This window comes from Ostrinia nubilalis, chromosome 24, assembly GCF_963855985.1.
Source record: "Ostrinia nubilalis chromosome 24, ilOstNubi1.1, whole genome shotgun sequence".
Classification (NCBI taxonomy): domain Eukaryota; kingdom Metazoa; phylum Arthropoda; class Insecta; order Lepidoptera; family Crambidae; genus Ostrinia; species Ostrinia nubilalis.
The window spans coordinates 3388299-3404696 of NC_087111.1; the positions used below are offsets into that span (position 1 = coordinate 3388299).

At 34.4% G+C, this 16398-nt stretch overlaps 1 protein-coding gene across 1 annotated transcript in view; it reads left to right on the forward strand.

Moving 5' to 3' along the window:
* The first annotated feature begins 2100 nt into the window (after positions 1-2100).
* LOC135083725 (beta-alanyl-bioamine nonribosomal peptide synthetase ebony) overlaps positions 2101-16398 on the forward strand; it is a 52726-nt gene continuing 38428 nt past the window's right edge. The window contains exon 1 of the mRNA XM_063978448.1: positions 2101-2319. The gene's annotated coding sequence lies outside the window, so the exon portion shown is untranslated. The remainder of the gene's footprint in view (positions 2320-16398) is intronic.

The following is a 16398-nucleotide window of genomic DNA, read 5'->3' on the forward strand; positions in this document are numbered from 1 at the left end:
CCGGATTTAGCGGTGGTGTATGGTTTATAATGAACGTGTGCACATGCATCGGACATAGGTCCGGCGAGAAAATTGACAGCGAACAAAGGATATCCGTTTTTTGACGGTCCGTTGTCCGGTAAAAAAACGGATGTCTACAAACGGTCAAAGGTTGATCATCGGTCCATGTCATCCAGCTAACTGCATATTCTTGGGGTCGTCGATCCATCGAGTAGTGCAGCGTCTTATCGAAAACCAGTTCTCTCCATCTGTTTGCGGCAGGTATTAATACAAACCAAAATAAATGTCAAAACACAGATCTGTCGAAATAAAATATTACATTTGCGTCAGTAAGTGTATAAAATTTTCTAATTCCTTGCATTTTTGCTTTTTCAAAGTAGGTATTCATGAGGTTGGGGAATGTCCCGTATGTGACAGTTCAGTAAAGAAGTGCGTAAGTCAATAAATAATGATTTCGGAGAACTACACTGCAATGTATACCTACCAACAATAGGTATTAGTGATTTTTCCACCAGCTTCCTACATTCGTCATGACTTTTAGAAACCCAGAATTATGACAATAGCTTAAAGCATTTCCTGAAAACCACTGTGTGCGAAATACGCACTAACAAGCCTTTAAAAATAACTGAAAAACTAGTCAGTCGGATACAAATAATTTCAATGTTATAATCTGGGATCAGCCATATCGTAGAGCTGGTCTGATAAATAATATACCTAACTAAAAGACTAGAAGCTACAAAAGCTAGTCGTAAAAGTCATGTGTTAAAACCTAAATCACAATCATCAATTGAAAAAAAAAACATCTGCCTAAGAGAACCCAAAACTTTTCGCTTGTTAGACGAAAGCTCAAACCACTAGGCTGCGGGGACATTGGTAAACATCCTAATGAAAAACCATGTTTGACATATTTGACATTATAAATAGAACACAAAAATTCCAATAATTATTATTGGTCGTTCACTTTTTATTATTTGCAAATAATGACGTTGTTCAAAATATCCCCGTGGCAGTAAACCATAAGATCAATATGACATTCTTTGACATTATTATGAACTTTTAGGATCAATTACGTCAATTCTAGGTATTATGACAGCTCAACGGGAAATTGATCTCAATGTATGACGTAGCAATGTTGACATTGTAATGTATGCACATCTTTAGGACCGCGCACACTTAAGTGGCCAAGCTATAAAAAATAATTAAGTTGTATTGATTGTCCGTTTAGCAGTTAGTTTGGACTCTCCAAACAAATTAAAAATTCATGTTTTCATGTAACAAAATACCAGATTAAAATAAACTGATTTAAAATATTTTTTTCTGGGATCATTATCATCATTAGGTTTCCATTGCAGGAACACATCAATTTCCAGTTTACTTACCAGTGGCTTAAGTTTGATTTCGTGTACATTCCCCATGCTGGCAGATAGTCGTGTCTTATGCCCGTTTTCATCATCGATCCCTAATTTTCAAGTGACCCCTATGAACACAAAATTCCTGTTATGTGTTACCACAGGGGTCACTTAAAAATAGGGATTGTGGGTGAAAACGGGCATTACTCTGCCGGAATTAAAAGGAAGGTCTGAAGCAGCCAATTCTCAATACTTTATTGCTTTACCACGGTAGCGCGAAGTAGGTATTATAATATCGTGTTTCCGCGTTTAACCCTGGTGTCAGACGTTTTGAGTCAGTGGTCAGTGGGTGTCATGATTCTATCGCATCAGCTGAAAATGTCAGAACCCCGAAAAGCAGCTTAGAATATCGCAACGCTTCGCGTAGGTAAGTAGTGTGCCACAAGTTTTATACTTAAATGTAAATCGAGAGAATGTAAAATGCATTAGAAAATAATCTCTAAGCTATATCCTATGTTCTAATGAAACTCGTCCCTAAAAAGACCTTGAATCTCAGACCCTTTATTTCATTATTTCAACCTGCACATAAGCACAGAATCACATTTTTGTGCATTGTTTTGACTGATCGAATTAAATGCCACCGCTCTCAGTCAGCCAGTTCCTACGGAAGGTCCCCCCATATCCCGATTAGCACCCATCCGAATGCAGTAGAAACATAAATCTCAACCGGCAAGTTGAGAGCGGCACGCGTTGCCCCAGGACGATATAAACCGCTGATTCTACAAGGACCATATAAATTGTTCGTTGTCCGGCAGCACACGAAGTGCGCTTTGCCCGTATCGCGTTTAAAAAAACAATTGTCAGATATTGTTGCGGTGCGCGGGAAAATACGCGAGTGCAATCGTTTTTCGGCGCGCGTTTTGACAGTTTGTGACAGTGTGTGATTTTTGGTGGTTTTTTGACAGATACTGTGAGTACCAAACTTTTTTTTAATTAGGGTTAGGTTTAAAATAAGGGTCTTGTAAATTTAAAAAGTGTAGAATTAAATTAATTAGCATTAAAGTCTAAAAAATATCTTTACGCCTAAATTAAAAGGGAAATATAAAAAATAATAATTAAGGCTTGCTAAAATATATTTTTTCCTTGAAAATATTTAAAAATAATTTATTAAAAATTAAATAATACTCAGATTAGTATATTGCAAATGATTTTGAAGGAAGACTGACTGCCTACTTGCTCTTGCGCGCTAATAAATTTCACACTACAATTCTTAAACAAAATAATTAATAGCAACAACTTTAACTTTAAATAATAAATTCCTTTTTAATAATGTATGGACAACTGCTAATACAAACAAAACAAAGTTTACTTATTTTAATTTCCATAGCAATTAAGGTATAATTTTTTAGACAAATATTTTATTATTAAAAATACCTAATCACACTCCACCTTTTTTTTTGATTTAAGAAAGAAAGAAAAATTGTTTATTCAGATTTCGGATAACCTACCTATTGTTCACAATCAGACTTTATTCTCTTAATCAAAAATATATCAGAACAAAAGCTTTATGAATAAGTAAGATGATGCACAAAATCATTAATTAATACAAAAAAGATAATGGATGCACAAGAAAATTAATTATCTTTTTCATATGAATGAACAATACCTACAGCTGGCATGCATCCTCAACGTGCAATAAATTTGAATCAACAGTCTAAAAACATCATTTAGGCACTTGAATGTCAAGACGTTGATGATGTAGACGACTTTTATTCGTCTTTAGAACAAATTACATTTAGAATCTAGATTCTATCTATAGCTGAAGGTCATCTAGATTCTAAATTTAAATTTTTGAAAAGTCAATAAGTTATCTGTTTTTGAAAAAGACGCAATATAATTTTGCATGCATCATGATGCAGAAATATTAAAAATGCAATAAAATATGATTCATTACCAAATTAATAACTTCCTATTTTACAAACTGCAGATTTATTTCAATTAGTTATTTGTTAATTTTGATTTCCTGAATAATAAAAAAATAATATTTCCAAAAATGACATTTTATGTGAATTAATAACAACCTATATATCTTGCTTCTTGAAACTATCATTAGTAGGTAATTATCTTTTTATTTTAATTCATAATTGTATCTTTTTTATTAAGAACAAAATGTCCATTCAATTTTAAAACAAAATCTTTGATATAAGAACCCGGTGTATTAAGTACGAATAGGTAGGTACTTCCTATATGAAGTTTTAGTGGTTTTTATTTCTTTTCAGAATTAAAGTATAAGCAACTCAGGCTTTGTTTCCATAAACAAAACAATAAAAGTTCGTAAATATAATCACAAAATCTAATCTGTAATCTAAAATATGCCTGGTGTTTATAAACATGTTTATTTGTTTACATTGTGAACAATTGTAAGACCACACGCATACTTATGTGTATAAAATTACAGACTGATCCGAATAAATATGTACAGCCTTCGATGGATGCGCAAACGAGCGAACAATGTAAATATGTAGGAAGTCGTTGTAGATACATTACTATGGTTTTTTATATTTCCAATAAAATCCAATCAGAAATTCAAAATGCGGTTAAAAATATCAAAACTGAATAAAAAAAGGTCACCGCTGTGTGCCTATTGCAAATGTATCTATTTATTTGCAAAAACCTTCCATCTATCATTACTGCGGCTATATCAATGCGATATTGTGATATAAAAAAATTTTAGTAAGCATAAATTATAACGAACTACTTAAAGAATATTCTTAGAATTAAAAAATATATTTTTTTAGTAAAGAACGATAATAATAGCCTTTTTAAACGACAATAGGGGAATATAGAGCTACGAAATCCTACTTTTGTCCAGTAATTTCTAGTCAAATTATTTTTTTTTAATTATTTTTACTCCAACACATACGAATTTTGGCAATCAATTTAAAGCTAATTTTGCAAGAAGCCCTTTCGAAATTTCACTCACTTTGGCGCTACTGGTGAGTAAGGTCCTGTCACCCGTAATTCTTATGACACTGAAGGGGTTAACCATTTTGGAAAATTAGTTGACTCAACCCTGCAACCCTAACTAAACTTGGATCGCATGATTTTTCCAATATGAGTAAATAAATCAATCGATTATTTCCTTTATGACACACTAAATAGGTTTTTACCGAGAAAAATTCCTCTGCCACGGCAGAGGTGATGCTAGGTGATGCATCATGTAGAAAAAAATGTGAACAAACATCTAACACTGGCATATACAAATAAATACTTTATGTAGTAGATATAGGAGCTATTTTGCAAGAAATGTGTTCTGAGGAACGCTGGTCATATAAAAAGACCATGGGCTAAAAACTTCTTATCAAGCGCATTATAATGAATGACCTTATAAATAATATAATTAATGTTCTCACTCGATAATTGGTACATTCACCCTTTTTTGCAGTATTGCAGCATCTTATTATTTAATATTAATGCCAGATGCCAGTAGTATTTTAACTGTGTGTGTAAATAAAAACATAGTTATATGATAATAAAAACACAGCCAAATATAAAAACAGTTTCGTCGAGACAAACAACGTTTAGCACATTCAACTTAAGCTACAAAAATATAGTCTGTTGTTGTCTGGCCTTAAAAAACATCTGAAAACACACATCACAAACTAATGGTTCAATTTGAATTAGATTTTTTACACCATGCAGGAGTCCATCTATTTCCCCACATTTCACTTTCCCTTAAAAGGCTTTTCATAGGTCAATCCTACCTACAGTAACAAATAATGAAACAATTCGTGTTTTTACTAAAATCACATTAAACTAAACCTACCATATTGCGATAAAGGTAGATTTAATGAAGGCTACTGACAACGCCAAACTCTTGTGGCGGAGTTTTGGGTAGGTTTGTTGTCGACACGACAAGAAGATAATTACGATAAATACAATATTTGCGACAAAAATTATAATATACAGTATACAGTCGCCGGACTTTACATAAAGTAAATGTGCAAAACTGCAAAGACTATTGATCTAAGATTTATCATTAGAAAACCGGTTTTGGAGCGCTTGCATAGATATTTACGTAGATAAGCTTTATTTGGGCTATTCGCAGTAGTTTCATTAATTAAGCTTTTCTTTGAGTACCTAAAGTTATTTGTCGAAAAAACTGACTTTGACCGATATAAGTATTGATACTTACTAGCTTTTGCCCGCGAATTTGTCCTTACTTTTGGATAACCAATAAACTCAGTAACATTTTAAATTATTGAAATAAAGTCGCATTAGCATGACCACCTTTTGTAAGATGTTTATTCTGCAATAAAGTTTTTAATAATAATTTGTAAGTATCCCCACTACCAACCGGGCAGCATGGAAAGCATTGAGGGAGGCCTATGTTCAGCAGTGGACGCCCTATGGCTGAGATGATGATGATGACGAAGTATCCCCACGCAAGCCTTTTTAAAGGACCGGGCCACTTTTGACCCGTTAGTTTCAAAGCGTACAAGTATAGGCTGTATGTTTCTTTAATAAAGATAAAATAAAAAATAATAATTAGCCTATTCAACAATATTTTGATTCAAAGAAAGTACAGATTCTGTCCTGAAAATAAGTAACAAAAAAAAACGGTTTTTTACGTGTTTTAGATTTCTCAGTAGGTATACGTCTTAGTACTTACTCATAATCAGGTACTTAGTTAAATTGCCATTTTTTTGGTTAGCCAAATTCGAAACGGTCTGTCTATTGTTAGATTCCTAATCTAGACTTACTTGATTAGTTTCTAACAATAGCTGGCGATTGTGCTTAGTTACTTTTAACGAGGAAACTAAATTAAGGTGTGTTTTATCGGCTTAAATGTGATTCAAATCGGTAAAAAAAATACATATAATTCCATAGTTAATTTCACAATTAAGTATGTAGATTTTGTACTATGGTGACTGGAAATCTGACATACATTCGGGATAAATACGCCACAAGTAGCCTTTCATAATAATATAGATGACTTAAAAATATTCATGGATATACTTTATTCATTATCCTACTAATATTATAAATGCGAAAGTTTGGATGTCTTTGTTACTCTTTCACGCAAAAACTACTGAACGGATTTTGATGAAACTTTACAATATTATTGTTTATAACCCAGAATAACACATAGGCTATAATTTATGACGATCTGTGACAGACTAAATTACACGCGCGTGAAGCCGCGGGCAAAAGCTAGTTATAAGTACATAACACTTGCCCTGGGAATTTAATCCGCAACTCTAAGTAGAGTCGTAGTTTAACACCGTTAATAAATAATGTAAGTAAACCTTCGATGGTGAACATTATAGTAAGTGCATTTACCACTTGATACCTACATCTTTATGTACAACAGGCATAGAGGGTCGAAAAAGAGGTAAAGTGGTCATTCACCGACTACCTGCACGTATGTAGGTACATTGACATTTATTATCATCGCGAAGAATCACACAAGTGGAGGTAAAATAAGAACAAAGTTTAAACTAAGCACTAGCGGTCGCCCGCGAATTCGTACGCATGTAGTTAACCCCCGTTTTACCTTATGGGTGGAGTTTCGTAAAACCCGTTCTTTGCTGATATCTACCTAACCTACCTGCTAAATTTCAAGTTTGTAGGTGTTATAGTTTCTGAGATTTCGTGATGAGTAAGTCAGTCAGTGACCTTTCGCTTTTAAACTGGATAATGAGACAAAAACGAAAAAATACCTAATTAAAAACTGAAATCAGTGGAAGATTTAATTAAGGCTACTGAGAACTCCACTCTTGTAGCGGAGTTTTCGGCTGACACTGTGTAGGTTTGTTGTCGACACAACAAGAAGAAGTGTACCGGAAGTCATGCAGATCTTTGTGAAAAAACGTGCCACAATTCATAATAATAATATGAATTAGACACACTTCTAGACTATTGTATGATTCAGTAGAACTAGGAAATACGGGGTTTCCCGCATGGTGACAAAAAGTCTAAATTAGTGCAATACGTTTCAGATTGCAATTTAGATCTTTTTTTATGACTCTTAGGTCTTTTGTTGTCTGACTCATGCTGAAATACTTATGGGATAAATTCGCCAATAAAACCCAAGGCCCCAAGGGACAAGTTATTCCCGCGGAAATACATTTAATTTTGTCATTTGCAACGATATAGATTAGTAATTTTAAGCTGAAAGTTGAAATAGGGTAAACTTCCAGTCATTGGACAAAACTTTTTATTTTATTTTATTACGAACGATGTATAATTATGTTCAATTACAAAACTAATTACCTTTAATATAAACTTCTTAAACTGAAGACACTACTGATGAAAACACTCAAATAGGGTGATATTTTCACTAATAAATTTTTATTTACTTCGTGATTACCTCTAAATAATGGTCAAGGGTGTTAACGCCTCCATGGTCTAGTGCATAAAAGAGAGATTATCTCGATCCAAGGTTCCATTCTCAGATGTAGCGATATAGCGACACTTTAGTTCCCAGTTTGGTTAAGCCTCACTCTTTTTGAACTACATAAATGTAACTATTTCATGATCAAACCAAATTGGAAATAAATGTTATCTTACCTTATCTTATATTTTGCCCTCTTTGTGATTTTCGCTCGACTCTTAGTTGGTGGAAATAGTGATGTGCTTATGCATTTTTGCTTATTTTCGCTCGCCATGGAAAACGGGCTTGAGACGTTGCAGAATTGAATCAACTGAAAATTACTAGAAAAAATCTTTGCTCGGTTCTGTCCAAAAAGAAATACATTTTATATCTTTATTGATGTGAACCCATATGATGATTGCCAGCTCTTATCCCTTTTTAAGTACCAGCGAATCGAGGCACAATAGATATTAAAATTGTTAACGCGGTCTAATGCTATCACTTAGAGTTACAGGAGTTATGATCTATCATTTGTGGCCTTTATATACAGGGTGTCCCAAAATGTAGTGTCAAGCCGAAGCCCAGAGATTAATAATAATAATAAAATCAGGCATGTACCTTATATCCGCGCCACAGTGATCAGAAAAGTGCCTAAGCACAGAAATTTAAAACAATCATAACTCGAAAGTGATGCTCTACCTCTGGGCTTCAGCTTGACACTACTTTTTGGGACATCCTGTATACCTACTTAGTGATGAGCAGAACCTTTATGGTGGAAGGAATGCCATGCCCTATCATCTATCATTCTGACCTACTCCGTTGCTAGTAACTTTGCATGTTACTTCACCAACTTGCTGTGCTTGACCTGGTCCAAAGACCAGCTTATTCGGTGATCTCATACAAGTATAGCGATTGAAGATCGTTTGATCGAGAGACTTCCTTGCATAAATTGCTTGCCCAATGTGGTTCAATGATCTAATTCAAAGAGTTAATGTAGAGCGAGTGTGCGAGATTTAGAGATGCATTTTTGTTTAATATTTTTTTAGGTTTTTGACATTTTATGAGTACCTACTGAAATGGTGCGAATTGTTTGGTTTACAAAAATATTATTTAGTACACCTAAAAGACCTAAATAAAAGTATTATAAGGACTTACGCATTGCTTACCAATGTCTAGGTAGCTTAGGGGTAGAACCTCAGATCATAGAAAGGGAAGAACAGTGGCAAACGGGATCAAGAAGGTCTTGGGTTCGTATTCGTGCTTCAAGAATCTATAATACTGTCAAGATATAGGTACCCAGACCTAGAGAATATGAAAGCACTCAGGTATATCATAACATAACTTTATTATTGCAAATGTGATGAAAGTTCTAACCTAGCACACATTTATATCTATCGAATTTAGGTACCTAATGATAAACATTCATTGTATTGGCAGTCTGAAACTGTGTTTGTTTTTTTATGGTTCTTAAATTAAACATTAATGCACACCTGTAAATTTAAAACCAATCGATAAGCATCTCAAATATTTCCATTCAAAGCATTATTTAACCCGTCAGCAGCCAAACAAAAACTAGAGGTCACGCGAAACGTGCAGCAAGTGTCTCGACAATATTTGACTTGGCAATGTTGGCATTATGTAATTAGGCCAACGACCTTAACCCTGGCCTGTGTTTTGTGCTGCCCTCGCACCGGTGCGTGAACGGCTCGGACCGTGAACTGGTTCGACCTTGGTGCGATATGGTGCGAAGACGCTGGCTTTGTTAAAAAAAAATGCATCACTCAGTTGCACCACCTTTTTTAACCGTGATAATAACAATAACCGGTGCTTTTCTTATGGAGTTTGACAGATTTTTGACGTTTGCCAAAGTTAAAGTAAGATGGTGCAACTCAGCCTTAATTACACTTATTTTAATATTAACTAAATACTTTTCAGAGCGCAAAAAATGCATTATTGTTTTGTAATCATTGTTGAACTTTTAACAGAGGCAAGCCAGAAAATAAGAAAGTTGGTTGGTTCTATAGAATAAAATCAATCAAGCTTACGGACAGATATACATATAAAATTACAATATTTTTGGGTCTCAAACCAAAATATAATCTTCGCTGGAAAATTAACCTAATAATAACCTTAAATCAACCTTTATTTTTTGTCAAAAGATGGATGGGTTTATGTCTTGTTGTTTATTTATGCATTTGACTTTAAGGTTTAGCATACCAACTTAATTTGGTATTTTCGTGCTGCATTTATATTGTTAATGCTTATTTTTTGTTCTTAAAAAAATCCATTTGATTGAACTGAAGGTTTGACTTCAAAAGACCTTTCCAGTACATTTCAATATTTGTTTGTAAACAAATTTTCAGCCACGGTCAATATTCTATTGTTTCCTAATTGATAAATCGCTTAATTGTCAACAATCCAATTATAGAACAATTCTTATATTCTTTTTGCCTCAAATGTACAGTTCCAAAATGGTATTTTTAAGCCTTGACCATGAATTATTTTGCCCTTGAGAGTGCCCGGTTAAGGCTTGCATGCAGCCATCTTGCAAAACTGGCCCGACGGGTTTGCAAGGGGTTAACGCATCACTAAAACATGGATTCAAGTCTTAGCCGATGCAGACTTACAAAAACTAAACTTGTTCTTTGCTCTTTGGTTTGTCATCCCAGCACGTTTAGTTTGCAAAAAAACAGACTGCGTTAACGGAATTTTAAGCTTTTTGCAATAAGTAAAATTTTTGGCAAAAGTTTACATGAAAGTTTGATGACTAAGCCAAAAAAAGATTAGCTTATTTTTAAAAGGAAAAGGTTATTATTTTCATATAAGGACAGGTAGATTTCAGAAAAATTGTTTTATTCAGTATGTTGTTTGATTATTTGACAGGGTTTCGATTGCGATTTTAAGTAAGAGTAGAACTTGTGTTTGAACACCAAGGTTCTAACATGATGGCATTTTGGGGAGGCCTATGTTCAGCAGTGGAGGTCCTGTGGCTGAAATGATGATGATGATGATGAACATGATAGAGACTGTTAGGAAAGGTTAACTTCCCTTCAGTGTAGAGAGGAACGACGATACATTCACACACAGGCGATAAATTTATTAGTAGAAGTAGGAACGCAGAGATTTTAAGGAATCATATTAATTTCTTCATCATCATCATCATCATCATTTCAGCCATAGGACGTCCACTGCTGAACATAGGCTTCCCCCAATGCTTTCCATGTTGATCGATTGGTAGCGGCCAGCCGCGCGTACCGGAAAACGCAGCGTGGGACGTCCACCTACAAGGTGGACCGACGACATCGTAAAGGTAGCAGGGAAGCGCTGGACGCAGGCCGCTACCAGTCGATCATATTAATTTATTGGTTAATATTCCTTTGTTCCTTTAAAAGCTCCTCTCCAGTGGAGAGACGGCCTTATTATTGAATAAGAATAAGAATACTTTATTCAGCATAGAAAAATAAAATAAAAATACAGTACATATAACGTTAAACTACAAGCTATGCTGAAGAGGCGTTCGCTCAGCTAGTTTCTCAGTCTCGCTCAGCTTATTGATATACTCGTACTATAAAGACATATGTGCATGACAAATACATAAATGACGTAGGTACATACCATAATTAACATGTTCAAATAAACTAACTTACTGAATGACATCTAAAGAACCTTCCAGTGCCTGATGCGGAACCGGTTATTTACTTAGTGACAAATACATAATATAGTGTTATAACTAGGGACAATCAATTACATAGTTTTCCTGGTAGTAAAATGTTTTAAAGTGCAAAATTGTTATTATTACAACCTGATTGATGGTATGAGGTAAATGCATTTATTAATGCATTTGACGAAAGATTAATTGGCCAAATAAAACATTTTAAAGTTTAATTAAGTCGGTAATAAAAAAAACCGGCCAAGTGCGAGTCGGACTCGCGCACCGAGGGTTCCGTACAAACCTGCAAGGTTTACAAAGTTCGTTCATTACGACAATCGAGTCATAACTATGGTATTTTTATTGCAAAATGAAATTCATAACATTACAATGGGGAAAGATGGAAGAGCATAAATTTAAGACAAAGATCTCTTTATCGTTTAAGTAATCCTTTATTTTATAGTATTTGATATGAATTTCAACTTGATAGCTCTACGCGTTCATGAGGAAAAAAGTAATAAGTTTATATTTATTAAAAATATATATTTTGTAATGTAACTAAAAATTTAAGGTTTTCGGAATTTTTCCTTTATGTGTGCTATAAAACGTTGCTTCATGCCAAATTTCAAGATTCTAGGTCGACTGGAAGTACCCTTTAGGTTTTGATTCCCTTGCGAGTACTTGCGAGTTTCAAAATATGCAGCTTAAGTTGCTGTTTCTTTTGATTGCGTTGACATAGAAGTTTGATTTTGTTACAGCTTAAAGGTATTATAGACCTGAGTATTTGGTATGAATTTCAATTTAATACCTCTACGCGTTTATGAGGAAATGGGTAGTAAGTTTAAAATTATTAAAAAAATATATATTATGTGATGTAACTAAAAATTTATGGTTATCGTAATTTTTCCTTTATCTATGCTATAAGACGTTGCTTCGTACCAAATTTCAAGATTCTGAGTTCACGGGAAGCACCCTGTAGGTTTTGATTCCCTTGCAAGTGTCGAAAATTTGCGGCATAAACGGCTGTATCTTTTGATTGCGTTGGCTTAGAAGTTTGATTTTTTCACAGCTTCAAGGGACAGTAGACCTGAGTAATTGATATAAATTTCAGCTTCATACCTCCACGCGTTCCTGAGAAAAAGGGTCTTGACAGACGGACGGACGGACGGACAGACGGACAACAAAGTGATCCTATAAGGGTTCCGTTTTTTCCTTTTGAGGTACGGAACCCTAAAAAACAAAAGTAATAAAGGTTAAAGTTTACCAGAAAACGTCTAGACAGGCTGTCGACTTATCATATTATTTTTATAGAGTTACTAGCTTTTGTCCGCGGCTTCGCCAGCGTGAAATTTTGTTTAAAATCTTATGTCCTTTCCCGGGACTCAAACTATCTCTTTAACTACTTTAGATTAGGGATAGGTATTGTCAAACATAATAAGTATAACAGTTGCGTGTGAATTCACTACTACAACTCGAGTAGGTTTGCATACTGCTTAATAATACTAGATAGGTATCAACTAAATGTTAACGTAATCGCTGAAAAGTTCTGAAATTTGAAATGACCTGAAAAAGGGCTGAAAGGGTTGTGTCCAGGGCCATTAGTAAGTTGAAGATGGACCTGCGTAAATCTTCAGTCATTTCACTTCAGTAAAGTTTAAAAGCGATGTCATTTCACGGAGATTCCCTGCCGATTAGAGAAAAATGTCCGAGAATCTAGGACCTGCTCCAATTTTCAGTCATTTCACTTCAGTAAAAGTTTACATTTTGTTAAATACCAACGTCATTTCATAGAGTTTCCCTGCTGAGTCGAGAAAAATTACTAAGAATTCATCAAATCGATGGCATGACTATGCCGATTATAGAAGAATGGTTAAGTTTCTGACGTAACTAAATTGATGACGTACTTATATTAGCGTGCCTAAAAAGATTCTTCTTGTTCAGTGTAGCACAATTTAAATCAATTCACTTTACTTAACTAAATCGTAGAAACATCATTACATTTTAAATAGCATTTAAAACAGCAAAGACACAATACAGTGTTTGATGAAGTGATGTCTCTATCTTCAAATTATGTTTGTGATGTACACCCAACGACGTCGTCTGTGAATTACCAACACGCGATGTAATTATTAAAAAACCACTCAAATCATTTCCAGCTCTAATGTTTGAAGTGTTAAGTACAAATTGGTGTGGTTCCATTGGCTGCAAGTGACCCAAATAAAGTTTGCCGGCCAACCTTGGACCCCTCACTTCCGAGGCGTCCAAGGCGAGCCCAAACAGTTTTTGTGTTTACAATGCACTTTATGCAATTGTTACTTACGGTTATTTAACTAAGTGACCGGTGATGTACAGTCAATGACATAGTAATGACTTAATGTTAGGATTTGTTGAAAGATATTGAGCTTTATGTAGACAGAGTAAAGTACGAGATCAATCAAAGTTTGCCAGATTCGTATTAATTTTACTTAATTCTCTTATTTATATTGTGGTGGTAGTCGGTGGGGATCAGGCATTTTAGAATTGCCATTCATTTTCACCACTGCAATTCCAGCATAAAAATAAATTGAAGGCTTGAATGAGCCTGATTGTCCGAAGAGAAATCGTACTGGATATATTTTTTGTGGTCCATCTGGGAATCGAACCCAGAACCTAAAAACTATATTTTTCTACCAGATCATGATGTCATTATGACAGTAAGCTAGTGTCTGAAGTTAACATTTTCGATTTTTTAGAGAATATAATAGAGAGAATACTTGTTAAAATAATACCTATTGACTATGGTTTGCCGTGTTACCTCATATCCCGCTATACCTTTTTGCAAACATAAGTTATCCTCACACACAGTAAATACTTAAATAAATAAATTCACTTTGTGAGCAGGTTTCCAAAGATAGACAGACTATTGCGATATAAATAAACATGAATAATACGGGGAATTCGCAAATTGCTTGCCAGTCTAGGATAATAAATCATTGAAATAATTTACTCTATTGGCTTCGATATTTTAGTAATTACAGACCAGATTAATGGGTCAAGTAGTAAAATTTTATGGTATGAACTCTAGTGATTTTCGCCATTGTGAATTGTGAGCAATAAAGCACATTGTGTGCCTTATTATTATTACTATACAGGATGGCCATTGAGTTGACGTTCAAAGCTAAGATTCCTTACTTTAATAATATGTATCCAAATCACCGCCATGTATGTTCTACGATTTGTATAGTTTAGGAGAGAGTTAATTTTGTGGTTTTTCCCTTTCACTTATGGTTGGATTTTATTTTTTTTCTCATTCATGTGAGCACTTTAGTGTGTTTTATTGGTAGTAATTATTAACAATACTCACAAGTACCACCCCAAAATTACTATTTGTCTAAGTATTGAAGGAAAAAATCTAAAACTCTAACTCTATCTCCTAGACTAAGCTAAATCGTAGAAAATACATTAGATATGGGGGTGATTTGGATATCTTGATGTACGGAATCTTAGCTTTGAACGTAGGCACCCTGTATTATATTATAAGACCTACCGGAATGTTAGTTTGCATGCCTCTAAATAGACATTAGTATACAAAGCCAATAAACTGGTTAACGGTTCATTTGAGATGAATCCACAAGGGCGTGGCCTAAAACATGCGATTTAATGTGCAGTTGATGACGCTGGATTATATAACTTTAAGGTTTGAAAACTGGTTTTAAAGCATCTTTGCGTGTGCTAGAACACGAGATTAGGGCTACCAGCTATAGTTTTAATTATATTGTAATAGTTACTTTGGGATTGAATGGGATTCATAAAAATCTCATTCAAATGCCATCTCTATTTTTATGGATGAATGAATGAAGTTGGAACGAATTATAAAACTAAATGAATGAAAAAATAACATTTAAAATTAGCATCTTGGCCGAGATTGAATTTTTCAGGGTCTGAAACGCAAGATACCTAGGTACCCTTAAAATCAGGTAAAGGTTTTTATTCAGGTACCTACTAGCGGCCTCCCGCGAATTCGTACGCGTGGATCGCGTTTTACCCCCTTAGGGGTTGAATTTTACAAAATCCCTTCTTTGTGAGCACCTACATTCTAAAAGGAACCTCCATGCAAAATTTGAGACTCTTATCACTTGTAGTTTCTGAGATTCGTGATGAGTGAATCAGTCAAGCAGTGACCTTTTGCTTTTATATATTTTTTTACTAAATAAAATTACCCAAGTTGCCCTATTCCTATTCTGTGTTATTTTATTACCGAGTTAAACTTATACGAGCCCAGATTCAGGAATGTCCTGTAAAATTCATGAAGATTCGTTTTTAAACTCTACGTTCACTGTACTGCATTTAAACTTTGCCAAGCCTTTAGACCCATACTAGTGAAAACTATTAACATAAATAGGTTCGAAGTAACTGGTCGAAGGTGAGTGACAAGTCATTAATACGTAATGTCCGCATTAAACAGCTGATGATTTGCATCTTATCTTCTTACTACGAATACATCGTGAGAAGAATCGCTTATTTATTTAAAACTAGCTGACCCGGCGAACTTTGTTCCGCCTTAATGGCAATAAATAAGCAGACTTTTTTTTTTATTTCGAACGGGATAAAAAGTATCCTATGTCCTTTTCCTGGCTCTAAACTACCTCCCTGCCAATTTTCAGCTAAATCGGTTCAGCCGTTCTTGAGTTATAAGTGGTGTAACTAACACGACTTTCTTTTATATACGGGGTATTAGGTAAATGGGTATATGAGCCGACACTAGCCCATGTTAACATGGGCATATAAATGGTATGGTGAAGTCAGAAAATTTATATCTTCATTTTATAATTATTTTAATTTCCATACAAATCGGATTTTACAAAATTTATTTAGTATGAAAATAAAAAAAAATTAAATGATAATTTCAAATTTCTGACTTCACTATACCATTTATATGCCCATGTTAACATGGGCTAGTGTCGGCTCATATACCCATTTACCTAACACCCTGTATATAGATTTTCTTATTTTATCATCACTTTACACACAGAGCAATAAAATAG